The 14,450-nt window shown below is 42.9% G+C and overlaps 1 pseudogene; it reads left to right on the forward strand.

Moving 5' to 3' along the window:
• Positions 1-14,450, forward strand: part of LOC128573082 (kinesin-like protein KIF11) — a 54,039-nt pseudogene that overhangs the window by 27,072 nt on the left and 12,517 nt on the right.

A 14,450-nucleotide genomic window follows, 5' to 3' on the forward strand; every position in this document is an offset into this window, starting at 1 on the left:
GTGTGGCAATGCCCTCTTACTTTGCAGCATGTAACATATTTATGTTCATTTATATATGTAGTAAATCTGATTATATGATTGCCCTTAAAAAAGAAAAATCTCTGGACAAAGAGATTCTGTGCTTTGGAAGAAAAGTGTGAAAATATCCAGGAACCACTTAGAAAGAAAGAGAAAATAGCCAGTCATTGTGGCGGGCACCTGTGTTCCCAGCTACGTGAGAGGGTGAGGTAAGAGAATCGCTTAAGCCCAAGAATTTGAGGTTGCTGTGAGACTCTGTCTAAAGGCAAAATAATAATAAAATAAATAAATAAATATAAGGAAAGAAAAAAGAACAAAAAAGAAACAACAAGCAAATGATGCAACAAATAGAAAATAGCAAAATGGCAGCTTTTGATACAACTATATCAGTACTCATTTTAAATATGGTCTTTCAACAAATCAGTTGAAAGTTGTAGACTATTAAATCTGATCAAGCAAAACCAAACTATATGCTGTCTACCAAAAATATTTACTCGAAATAGAAAAAGTTAGGCCAAAAGTGGTGATGGAACATATATCATGTAAATAGCAATCAAAGGAAAGCTGGAATACCTGTCTTATTTAATTTCAGACAGAGCAGACTTCAGAATATGAACAATGTCAGAAATAAAAAGGAATTTTTGTGTGTGTGTGTGGAGACAGTCTCACTTAGTTGCCCTTGGTAGAGTGCTGTGGCATCATATCTCACAGCAACCTCAAATTCTTGGGCTCAAGCGATCCTCTTGCCTCAGCCTCCCAAGTATCTGGGACTCCGGGTACCAGTCACAATGCATGACTATTTATAGAGATGGGGTCTCACTTTTTCTCAGGCTGGTCTCTAACCAGTGAGCTCAGGCAATCCACCCACCTCAGCCTCCCATGGTGCTGGGATTATAGGCATGAGCCACCACACCTGGCCGAATAAAAAGGAATTTTATACAATTGTTTCTCTTGGAGACATAACTATCCTAAATGTATATACACCCAATAACAGAGATCAAGATACATGAGGCAAAAAGTGATGATGTGTACCCAGCAAAAGGACCCCTAAAGGCCCCTAACTGTCTCAGCCTGAGTCCCTGCACATCTCAACCCCTCCCCCCTTGGGTTAATTCTGAGCCTCGCCTGGCTATTTTTTTTGTAGTTGTAGTTGTCATTGTTGTTTGGCAGGCCCAGGCTGGGTTCTAGTCCACCAGCCCCGGTATATTTTGCTGGCGCCCTAGCTGCTGAGCTACAGGCACCGAGTCTTTCTTTCCTAATTTAAATTGAACAGTTTTATCTCTTTCATTAACTTGTATACTTTCTTACCTTTTTTTTTTTTTCTTTTTGAGACAGAGTCTCACTATGTCACCCTTGGTAGAGTGCTGGGGCACCATAGCTCACAGCAACCTCAAAGTCTTGGGCTTAAGTGATTCTCTTGTCTCAGCCTCTCAAGTAGCTGGGACTACAGGAGCCAGCCACAGACCCTGGCTATTTGTTCGTTGTAGTCATTGTTGTTTAGCAGGCCTGGGTTGGGTTTAAACCTGCCAGCCTTGGTGTATGTGGCCAGCGCCTAACCACTGAGCCATATTTCATTACCTTTCTTACTAAGATTTACAATAACTTTTTTTTTTTTTTTTTTTTCAGACAGGGTCTTACTTTTTTGCGTGGTCTAGAGTGCAATGGCATCATCATAGCTCACAGCAACCTCAAACTCCTGGGCTCAAATGATCCTCCTGCCTTAGCTTCCTGAGCAGCTGGGAGTATAGGTGTGTGCCATCATGCCCAGCTAATTTTTTTCTGTTTTTTGTAGAGGTGAGATCTTGCCTTTGTTCATACTGGTCTCAAACTCCTGGCTTATGTGATGCTCTTTTCTTAGCCTCCCAGAGTTCTAAGATTATAGCCACTGCACTCAGCCTACAATATACATTTTAAAATACTTGATCATCTTCTTATGTTGACCTGATTTTCATAGACTGGACATTAACACATGTACATATCAGTAGTGCAGGTCTAGTTCCTTATATTGACCACCTGTGTATATTGACCAGTTTGTTACAGTCCCTTGGGGAGTCAACTTTCAAAGGCTGTAGTGAAATTTGAATCCACTATCGCATAATTTGCTGTGCAATGAAATGACCTCATAATATTTCCATGTCTGTTATTTTTTCCATATATCTTAACTTTGATCTGTGCTACATACACCTAATACATTGTTAGTGGAATTGTCTTACCCATTTTATTTTTTAATGTCTGCTGGAAATTTTGAAATTTTTTATGTGGCTCACGTTATATTTCTGTTGAAGCAGCACTGCTTTAGAATGCTTGCCATCACTTAAATATCACTACCTAAATTGTCTCAACTGTTTTTCAGTTGGTCCTATTCAGTATAGGATATTCTATTGTGAACTCTTTAGATTCTGAATCTAGAAAGTGCTTCTTACTTTCTTATTCCAGGTATGTAGGCTGATTGATTTCTAGCCCATTCCATAGCTTTGGAGGGAATACTAGAGGAGAATTGAAGTGGGAAGGGAGTTATGAAATACTTTCTTAAGGGCAAAGCAAGTCTTTTTTTTTTATGTCTTCCTGACATTAATTATCCACATCAGTGTTTATTAGTTTGGTCTAGGAACTGTCTCAAAATCACTCATGAGTCTAGGTAGAGGTTTGTGTACACTGAACATAACTGCCTTTAGCATTGATTGTCATGGTTGGTAAGCACATTTGACTAAATCTCATCTTCACACAAAGTTGTTAGTTCCTTGTGAGAAATGATTTATGTTGACAGACTCTAAGCTTACCGGTTAAATTTCTTTTCCTTTTCCAGTCACTTCCACTTTGTAGGTTTGATTTTGAACATGTTTGCTGACTTGGTTTATTTATATGGTTAACCATCTAGTGGTAATAGAGGGTAACTTTCATTCACTGAGGTTTAACTCTGGTCCCGTGAGATGGCTTTGAAGGCTAAGAGAAACTTGCTGAGAGGAGGAATTCAATGAATTTTGTGTGTATATTCTAACTGGCATTAGTTTTATATCAAGTTTATGTCACACTGTTCAAAATAGGTTATATTACAATTTGTCACACCTAGGTATACTTTTCTTTTAACTATAAGAAAGCATTATAGATGACTTTTTAAAATAACATAATGTTTATAATTTATTTATGTGCTAGGCAAGGGAAGCTGCTTCATAACAGAATCATGGACTGATTGGGCAATTTAGGGGTAGACCAGAGGCTGTAGGAGATGCCCCACAGTGACATAGTTTAGTAGGAGGAATACAAGTAGACAAATTTCATTTTAATAACGGTATAATTAAATACTATAAAAGATACAAAACATCAAATCTAGAGGAGGACTGGGAAAGTTTTCATTAGGAAGGATGATCTTTTCAAAGGTCATTTAGCGGCAGATGTGTTGTCATTCTGCTGTGAAAAGACATTGGCCAAAGCGTCATTCATCAGTGTAGAAGATTCATAAGACATTGGGCTCTGGAGCCAGACAATCTGTGTTCAAAACTGCCACCTTAGAGCTGTGTGATCCTGAGAAATTATATATCTTTTGAGTCTTGGTTTCCCATTTCAACAATGTCATTCTCTTTTTGTAGGAAATCTAATGATATAATCAACCAAACAACTTTTCAAAGTAAAAAATTTTGTGCTGATTCAGATGGCTTATCACAGGAACTCTGACATTTTAACCAAGAAGGTACAAAATTGGTTGAAGGGTCTGTGAAACAATATGATAAACTCAGTAGCCACCTAGAAAACTATCTCAAGAGACTGATCAGAGATGTGTCTCTGAATACAAGCACAATTTGTTTTTCTGAACATTGGGCATCGTGCTTAAATAAAAGGGAACAAGAACTTCAGAACTTATTGGAGGCAATTTTGTAAATAAAAACCCTATTTTGTGTAGAATAGTAACAGTAAGAAAATTAAATATTCCTAGCTAAGATCTGGTTTCAAAACAACTGATATCTGAAGGTACAGTGATTTAGGATTGGCGCCTGAAGCCCGGAGGCTAGGGCGCCAGCCACATACATTAGAGCTGGCGGGTTTGAATCCAACCCAGGCCTGCCAAACAATAATGACAACTACAACCAAAAAATAGCTGGGCATTGTGGTAGGCGCTTGTTGTCCCAGCTACTTTGGAGGCAGAGGCAGGAGAATCGCCTGAGCCCAGGGGCTAGAGATCGCTGTGAGCTGTGATGCCACGGGCACTCTACCCAGCGTGACAGCTGGAGACTCTGTCTAAAAAAAAAAATACAATGATTTAAACTTCTAAATATCATGCTTGGTGTGCTTATACGTGATCTTGTTTCATGCTTGGTATAATGTCTTCTAGATCTTGGTATTAATTTAACATTTGTCCAATTTCTATCTAACATCTATGCTTGGTTTTTCACTTATTTATTTCTTCCGGGATGTGAACCCTCTCTTTTGATACATAATACCTTTTGCTTTTTACTTTTTTCCATGTACCTTCAAACCTATTATTCTTTAAGTATTTAGAATATTGGTGCCTCAAAGGATACTTGATAAGTTTGTGGGTTTGCTTGAGCTTAATACTCGTATGACTTGGTTTTTTCTTTCTGTGCAATAGAAGATTTTACTAATATTCTCAGGAAGTAGGTACAAGGAATAATTATTTTAAACTATTTTCTCTAAAAGGACTGAGAGTTCATGGCAATATGGCTAACTTCAAGTTTGAGGCTGGAAATGTATAAGAAATGAGCCTACTGATCTTGTCATACCAGAAAGTAAGGAAGCTATTAAACATGACTGGGATTGTATCAAAAGGACTTAGGAGCCAACCGCCCCCATTCAAAGGTGGTGTAATTTGGGTATCAAAAATAATAATGGCGGCAGCGCCTGTGGCTCAGTGAGTGGGGCGCTGGCCCCATGTGCCGAGGGTGGCGGGTTCGGACCCAGCCCCGGCCAAACTGCAACAGAAAAATAGCCGGGCGTTGTGGCGCGTGCCTGTATTCCCAGCTCGGGAGGCTGAGGCAAGAGAATCACGTAAGCCCAAGAGTTAGAGCACTCTACCTGAGGGCAGTACAGTGAGACTCTGTCTCTACAAAAAAAAAAAAAAAAGAAGAATGGCTGTAAAAGGTTAAAACATATCAAATATATTAAAGCTGATCAATTTGTACAAATTTCATAGGCTTCCTTTGAGTCATGCTATGTAAGCAATGCGTTCCTCTGAAAACTGGTCAATAAAGAGGAACAATATAGCACCCAGCCATTTGTCCTGAAGGAACCATATCTTGGTTCAACAGGGTAATTAACAGAGATTATACGGTAATCTTGATTCCCATAAATTCTCAACTAATAAAATGAAGAAGAAATGATACAATTAAAATATCACTATTTTGCAATCCCTAATGAAATAAGCCCTGTGGATATTAATGACTGCTTAAACCAGTTGATCAAAAGCTAACAGTGAACACTATAATTAATAGGGTAACCATAACTGAACCCACTGATTTTTTCTTTTTGAGACAGAGTCTCACCTTATCACCCTCAGTAAAGTGCTGTGACATCATAGCTCACAGCAACCTCAAACACTTGTGCTCAAGTGATTCTCTTGCCTCAGCCTCCCAAGTAGCTGGGACTACAGGTGCTCGCCACAATGTCCAGGTATTTTCAGAGATGGGGTCTCACTTTTGTTCAGGCTGGTCTTGAACCCAGGCGATCCACCCACCTCAGGCTCCCAGAGTGCTAGGATTACAGGTGTGAGCCACTGCACCTGGCTGAACCCACTGATTTATCTTGACACAAGCAGACATTATGTGCTTTCAGTACCACCCATGAAATATTCTTGCTAAAATATTGAACCTGAATTAGATCAAGCTTTTAGATATAACCAGAAGATGTGAGGCTGGGTACAGTGGCATGTACCTGCAGTCTAAGCTACTGAGGAGGCTGAGGAAGCTCAAGTCCAGGAGTTTGAGGCTGCAGTGAGTTATGATTGTGCCATTGCATTTCAGCCTGGGCAACAGAGCAAGATCCTATCTCGAACAACAGAAGAAGAAAATACAGCATAGAGATGCAATTGACCACATCCAGAATTTAAGATATTCAATAGAGACCTGGTTTTGTCAACAACAAAAAAAGTTTCCTTTAATGTTTTTTTTTTTTTTTTTTTTTTTTTTTAGGTAGAGTTACACTTCATAATGCTTATTAGGCTGTCCGTGGCATCATACCTCACAGCAACCTCAAACTCTTGGCTTCAAGTGATCCGCTTGCCTCAGCCTCCCAAGTAGCTGGGACCACAGGTGCCTTCCACAACTCCTGGCTACTTTTTAGAGATGGGGTTTCACTCTGGCCCAGGCTGGTCTCGAACCTTTGAACTGAGGCAATCCACCCACTTCGGTCTCTCAAGTGCTAGGATTTTAGGCTTCAGCCACCACACCTGGCCAACAATAAAAGTTTTTTTTAAGAGAAAAAATATAAGGAAAGATACCTATAGATCGAGAGAGACTTTTTTAAAAAGAGAGAGAGACTTAAGACTGGAAGGTTTTAAGTCCTAGTTTGCCTGAGAAGATCCTTGTTGTGTTGGGGTAATTAATATGAATGGCCCCTTTCACTCCAAAATGTTTGGATGACAAACTAGTCAGCTACTTAAGACTTAACAATCAAATCTAGTGATGAATTCTGGTTCAAACAAACCAAATTAACACACATTTGAGACAATCAGTTAAACTTGAACACTGACTAGGCAATTGACATGAAGGAATCAGTGTGAAAAGTTTTAGATGTGATAGTGGTCTCTTTTGTGTGTGTGTGTGGAGACAGAGTCTCACTTGGTTACCCTCAGTACAGTGCTATGGCATCACAGCTCACAGCAACCTCCAGCTCTTGGGCTTAGGCAATTCTCTTGCCTCAGCCTCCCGAGTAACTGGGACTACAGGCACCCGCCACAATGCCCTTTTTGTTGTTGCAGTTTGGCCAGGGCCTGGTTCGAACCCGGCACCCTCGGTATATGGTGTCAGTGCCCTACTCACCGAGCTGTAGGCACCGCTTGGTCTCTTTCTTTCTTTCTTTCTTTTTTTTTTTTTGAGACAGAATCTCAAGCTGTGGCCCTGGGTAGAGTGCTGTGGAGTCGCAGCTCACGGCAACCTCAAACTCTTGGGCTTAAGGCTTAAGTGATTGTCTTGCCTCTGCCTCCCAAGTCACTGGGACTACAGGTGCCCACCACAATGCCTGGCTATTTTTTTATTGTACTTGTCACTGTTGTTTGGCAGGCCTGGGCTGGATTCGAACTCACCAGCTCCAGTGTGTGTTGCTAGTGCCCTAGCCTCTGAGCTACAGGTGCCAAGCCAATAATGGTCTTCAATGCTCTTAACTCTAAGAGATATATGCTGAAGTGAATGGAAATGAAATGATATTGGATTTACTTCCAACTAATACTGGGTCTGAGGAGGAAGTGGCCAATCTGGTTTGATTTGTACCCTACATGTTGGTAAATGTGCTGGGTAAAACAAGGGGCTGATTATACTGTTCTCTTTACTTTTGTATGTGTTTTTAAAACTTTTATTAGGGAAAATTCCAAAGTAAGGAAAAATGACATTTACAAAATTGTTTTGTGGAGACAGAGTCTCACTCCTTTGCCCATGCTCAGATTCCACCATTTCAGCCTAGCTCATAGCAACCTTAACCTCCTGGGTTCAAGCATTCTTCCAAGTAGCTGGGACTACAGGTGTCCACCACAATGCCCAGCTAATTTTTCTTTTCCTATTTCTTTCTTTCTTTCTTTGTTTTTTTTTTTTTTTTTTTTTTTGAGTTATGGTCTGACTCTGTCTCCCTGGGTAGAGTGCTGTGGCATTATCATAGCTCATAGCATCCTTAAGCTCTTGGGCCTAAGTGATCCTCTTGCCTCAGCCTCCAAGTAGCTATGACTATAGGGGCCTGCCATGACGGCCCACTAGGTTTTCTATTTTATTTTATTTATTTATTTTTTTGAGACAGAATCTCACTATGTTGCCCTCAGTAGAGTAGCATCACAACTCACAGCAACCTCAAACTCTTGGGTTCAAGTGATTCTCTTGCCTCAGCCTCCCAAGTAGCTGGGACTACAGGCACCAGCCACAGTGCCTGGCTATTTTTGTTGTTGTTGTTGTCATTGTTGCTTAACTGGCCCAGGCTGGGCTTGAACCCACCAGCCTCAGTGCATGTGGCTGGCACCATAACCACTGTGCTATGGGTGCTAAGCCCAGTTTTTCTATTTTTAGTAGAGACAGGGTCTTACTGTTGCTCAGGCTGGTCTTGAACTCCTTAGCTCAAGCAATCTGCCTGCCTTGGCTTTCCATAGTGCTTGGATTACAAGTATGAGCTACCACGCCTGGCCAAAAAATCACATATTGAATAAAGCATTGACGACTTTTAGTACTGAGAAAACTTAATGTATCATTTATAGGTTGTAAACCAACATTGTGAGGCTTCCTTTTTGGAGATCACTAAAAATTTAAGTGAACATAAAGCGACTAACGAGAACCAGCATAACATTTTTCTTGATTAGATAACTATTGATGAAGAGAGATTGATTCACTTAATGAAACTATAAAAGTTGAGATGGTTTGACTAGGCTTAATTGCTTTTTGCAACAGGATCTGAAAGTGGATATTTCAACAAGTACTTTAAAAGGGAAATAAAATTGTTAAATTTTTTGAAGTTCAATTTAACCCTGTACAGCATTGATTTTCAACTGGTGCGCTATGGCACACCATTGGGCACAAGATCTTCGGTGTGCCACAAAAAAATTTTGAAGATCATTAGTAAAATTATTGTCAAAAGAAATTCAAAGCACAGTAAGTATAATCGTCTTATTATTTTTTTTTTGATCAACATAAGTGTGCCTCAAAAGTTTAACTATAGGCTCAAGTGTGCTATGAGATAAAAAAGTTTGGAGAACGCTGCTGGACAGTGTCAGATGTTCCGACAAAGTAGGTCCTGATGCTGCCTGATGGAAATTTGCCATCTCATTATGTAATCACTCAAATATGAAAATATGGGAACCCCAAAATAGTTTTAATCAAGATTAGGTGTAACGATAGAAGTGATAATGTACTCCTAGAAATGTAGACATTACAATTCAGTTAAATTTCATAAACATTCACAGCACTGACTTCGTTAAGAAAGAACATTTTCAAAACAAAAACTGACCATCTGCCCAACACGGTCTGTAACAGGGCATTTTATTTTTTATTTTATTTTGTATTTGTTTGAGACAGAGTTTTTGTCACCCTCGGTAGAGTGCCATGGCATTATAGCTCACAGCGACTTCAAACTCTTAGTCTCCTGAGTAGCTGGGACTACAGGTGCCTGCCACCACCCCTGGCTATTTTTAGAGATGGATTCTCACTCTTACTCAGGCTGGTCTCAAACTCCTGAACTCAAGCAGTCCATGCGGATGAGCCTCCCCTGGTGCTTAGGATTACAAGCAGGAGTCACCTCACCCAGACTCTGTAATAGGGCTTTTTAGTGCCAAAAATGTTGGAAGGATATAATTGACTAAATGTAGTGTAATGAAAAGTTTACAACATTGTGTCCCTCTCATTTTGTTGCGGACATTTACAAATCACTATTTTGAGCAATCCGTACATGGTACAGATGAGGATAGGCCATGATGATTGAGGAAAGTTTTCATGAAAGACGCTGTTTTACACAGAATGAATAATCGGGTTTGCCATCGGATTGTGGTGATAGTTGGATACTTTGTAAATTCACGAAAAATTATTGATTTGTACTCGCAAAATGAGTGAATTTAAATTATACTTCAAATCTTTTTTTTTTTTTTTTTTTTTTGCATTTTTTGGCTGGGGCTGGGTTTGAACCCACCACCTCCAGTATATGGGGCTGGCACCCTACTCCTTGAGCCACAGGCACTGCCCAAATCTGTTTTCTTTTAAAAGCAATTATGAAAAGGAGATAGTACTACAGAATGCTTCATTTTTTCCAAGAGATGTATAGGAGTTATTGTCCTCTTTTAAATGAAATTGGCAATATAAATGTTGATTGAAAAGGGAAATCCTTATAAATTATTAAAGCTTGAGTTCATGTTAAAGAAATTAAACTGATTTAACCACCCAACCATATTTATAGTGAAATAATTACTCCTATCAAAGTAAGCATATTAGGAAATCTCTACTCATCCCAGTTATAACACATCTTTTGTACATTTTCAGAGATGGAAAACTTCATGTTTAGGGAATAGGCTGGATGTTGAAAATAGCCAAGTCTATTTAAGGTCAGATTAGAGAATACAGGATATCCCAAAGGTCTCTAATAAAGTCACCATATATAGGAAAAATGGGAAATGTAACAGGTAACAAGACTAATTCTTGTATATAGTAATTGTTATATTTCTGGAAGACATTTGTAAATACAAGTTTTAACATTAAAAAAATCTTAATTATATCCCAGATTAATCTTTCCCACTTAACTAATGTCTACTAATGGTACAACACCACAGAGGAAAAATTACTTCTACCCATCAACACTGGTGAGAACAGAACCACGTGAACTTCTTGGTCAGTTGTAAAGGAAACAGCCTGAACTGTTAATGATGCTAAACTGTTAAGGAAACTACAAAGAAGAGACCAGTCAGGTAAAATTTAAAGCAGCATAATTTTATAACTCTCCTGTTATTATTTTTGTTTTACTCCATTGCCCTGGGTAGAGTGCCTAGGCCTCATAGCTCACAGCAACCTCAAACTCCTAGCCTTGAGCGATCCTCTTATCTCAGCCTGCCGAGTAGCTGGGACTACACATGCCCACAACATTGCCTCGCTCTCTCTCTTGCTCAGGCTGGTCTCAAATTTCTGAGCTAAGCAATCTACCTGCCTCGGCCTCCCAGAGTGCTAGGATTACAGGTGTGAGCCACTGTACCTGGCATCACCTATACATTTTTGACGTGGTCAATTTTATGTGAAGAATATTTAACTGTCTGACCTTCAGTCTTACTTTCCCTCTCATTTATTGCTGCCTGATACTTAGGTTTGTTTATTCTAATATTATCAGTTTTTCAATGATTAGACTAGTAGATAATTAGTCATGTTTACATTGTGCTCATCACCATTCTAGAAGAACTGAAATGTTATCTTACTAACATTTTACAGAGTAGAAGAATTATTATTTGTAGATTTTCTGCTCCTTTTGTTGAGGTTTAACTTTTATATGTTATATTGAAAGAAGAAAACTTCCTTGACTTTAATGATGATTTTTAAGCCCTTGGACTTTGTCACTCAGCCAGCTTCTTATTTTAGGACACGGATATAGAAATGGTGGTTCTGGGACAGAGCACTGAAGAACCTCTAAGTCAAGACTCATCTGTAGAAGCTGGTATGGATTGTTCATCAAGTGGTGGAGTTCAATTTTTCCAGGTACCTAATTAAATCTTATCAGTTAACCCTTCCACATCTGACATAAATCATTCACGTACTATCCAACAGAACAGCAGTATTCTTGGTGTGTAGAATAAAACTTTAGTCATTCCTTTGGCTTGTTGACTTTCCCAATTTACATTATATAAATCTGATATTGATAAGGGGTTTTCTACAGAATAAATAGAGGCAAAATTTGACTTAATCTCTATCCTCAGCTGGTTGTCTTTAGCTATTATAATTATCCCCATTCTGCTGCCTGTATACTCAGAATGGAGGCTGAGAGCAGTCATTTCTCTCTTCCCTCTACCCTTGGCACGGAAGTCCCGGAACCTATCTCTGCTCTGAAGATTGAGAGGTTTAAAACTTTGAGAGCCCAGAGGCTTCTTATATTATTTTAGTTATTTCTCCTCCTTCAGGCTCTTTTCTTATTAACTATTCCCCCACACTTCTTGGGCTCCTTGCTTGCTCTGATCCTATGCATTTAAATCCTGTGACCTTTCTTACCCACTTTTTAACACTATTGGGAGCACAGCACTATAAACTGCCCAGCATCTTTCCCTATGATTTGAAGAGCTAAGCCTAGAGAACATGTGAAGAGTGTCTTCCTTATGAAGGACACTGATACCTATATCTTACAGTTAAGTGCCACTTCTGACATGTGAATGCTTGTACAATTTATTTTTTTTTTGAGACAGAGTCTCACTCTGTCACCCTCAGTAGAGTGCTGTGTTGTCACAGCTCACAGCAACCTCTAACTCTTTAGGCTTAAGCGATTCTCTTGATTCTTTTGCGTCAGCCTCCCAGGTAGCTGGGACTACAGCTGCCCGCCACAACGCCGGCTATATTTTCTGTTGTCGTTGTTTGGCAGGCCCGGCAGGGTTCAAACCCGCCTGCCTCGGTGCATGTGGCCTGCCCCCCAGCCACCACCATCCATAACACCACCATCACACTCACACCTGGTGAGGGGTGGGGCTTTCTGCACGGCCACCACGACCACCAACCACCACACAGATTGAGGTGGAGGGTTACCCCACTGGCCACCACCACCATCCTACCTACCCGAACCTGGGGTGGTGGGTGGGTCCTAACCCCCGGCCACCACCACCACCACAAACCAAACCCCCTCACCTGGGTTTGGGGCTGGAGCCTACACCCTGGCCACCACTACCATAACCAACACACCCCCTACCCATGGCATACTCCACAGCCACCACCACCACCACTACCACCATGACCACCACGCACACCACCTCCACTCAGGGTGGGGTGTAGTACATAACCCCCAGTCACCATCAGCACCACCACCACAACCCCAGTTCCCTCAGCCAGAGTGGGGTTGGGACCTACTCCCCACTACCACTAAATCCACCACCACAACCTCCACTCCCCCCACCATCCCCAACCAGGGTGGGGTTGGGGCCTAGCACCTGGTCACCAATAATACCCCGATCACCACCCTCCCACCAGGTGTATGGGCTGGGGTCTATTACCCAGTCACTACCAACACCATGACCACCATCCCCACCCCTCCCACCTGCTGTGTGGGGTGGGGCCTAACTCCCAGCCACCACAACCAACACCAATACCACCACAAATCCCACACCCTCACCAGAGTTTGGGGGTAGGGCCTACCCCATGGCCACCACCACCTCCAACATCCACATCTGGGGTGGGGTCTAGCCCCTGGCCACCACCACCATAACCAGCAAGCCCTCTACCCACATGCTGGGTCGGGCCTACCCCATGGCCACCAACACCACCACCACTCCCACCCAGTGTGGGGGGTGTGGCCTAACCCATGGCCACGATGACCACCACCAGCACAACTGCAACCCCCTCACCCAGGTTTCTGGGTAGGGCCTACCCGCCGGCCACTAGCACCACGACCACCACCCCCACCCCTCCCACCAGAACCTGGCCAGGACCACCACCAACACCACAACCATCACCATACCCACCCTCCCAACCAGGGGTTAGGGGTGGAGCCTGGTCCCCGGCCACCCCTACCACCAGCATGCCCCCCACCCTGGTCAGGGGTGGGGCCTACCCCATGGCCACCACCACCATGAGAACCACCACTCCTCCCACACCCCCACTCAGTTTGGGGGTTGGGCCTAACCCCTGGCCACCACCACCACTACCACCACCACCACAACCCTTACCCTCTTCACACAGGTTTCGAGGTGTTGCCAGGCACCCAATCACTACCAACTAGCTGACCACCACACCCACCCCTCCCCCTCCCACTAGGTCTGTTGGTTGGAGCCTATGCCTGGGCCACTACAACATCCTCTCACATAAGGGGTGAGCTGAACTCATGGCTACCACCCCCACCTCCACATGGGGTGAGGCGTGGGGCTTACCCCATGGTCACCACTACCTCCACCATAACCACTACCACCAAAACCACCACCCACTCAACTGGGTTTGGGGTAGGGCCTACCCCATGGCCACCACAACCACCACTCCACTCACCCCCCCAACTGGGGTGGAGGTTGGAGCCTAACCTCAGTCACCACCACTACTACCACCACCAACACCCCCCCCAACCCCTCACCCGGGTTTGGGGGTGGGGCCTACTCCCCAGCCACCACCATCAGCAACACAACTGTCACCCCCAGTCAGGGTGAAGGGTGGGGCTTACTCCATGTCCACCACCACCACCACAACCACCACTCCCCCATACCCCTACCTGGTGTGTGGCTTGGAGCTGAGCACCCAGTCATCACCAACACCACAACCACCACCCCCAACCCTCCAAACAGGTGTGTGGGTTGAGGCCTACCTGATAGCCACCACCCCCACCCCAACTCAGAATAAGAAGTGGGGCTTAACCCCTGGCCACCACCTCCACACAGGGTGAAGGATGAGGATGACCCTCTGGCTATAACCACTGGCACCATCACCACCACCATCACTCCCCCCACCCCCAGCCAGGTATGGGGGAAGGGCCTAACACCCAGCCACCACCACCACCACTACCCCACATGGGGTGAGGGGTGGGACTTACCCCACAGCCACCACCACCACCACCACCACCACTACTCCCACCCCTCCCACCAG

The sequence above is a fragment of the Nycticebus coucang genome, chromosome 20 (genome assembly GCF_027406575.1).
Source record: "Nycticebus coucang isolate mNycCou1 chromosome 20, mNycCou1.pri, whole genome shotgun sequence".
Classification (NCBI taxonomy): domain Eukaryota; kingdom Metazoa; phylum Chordata; class Mammalia; order Primates; family Lorisidae; genus Nycticebus; species Nycticebus coucang.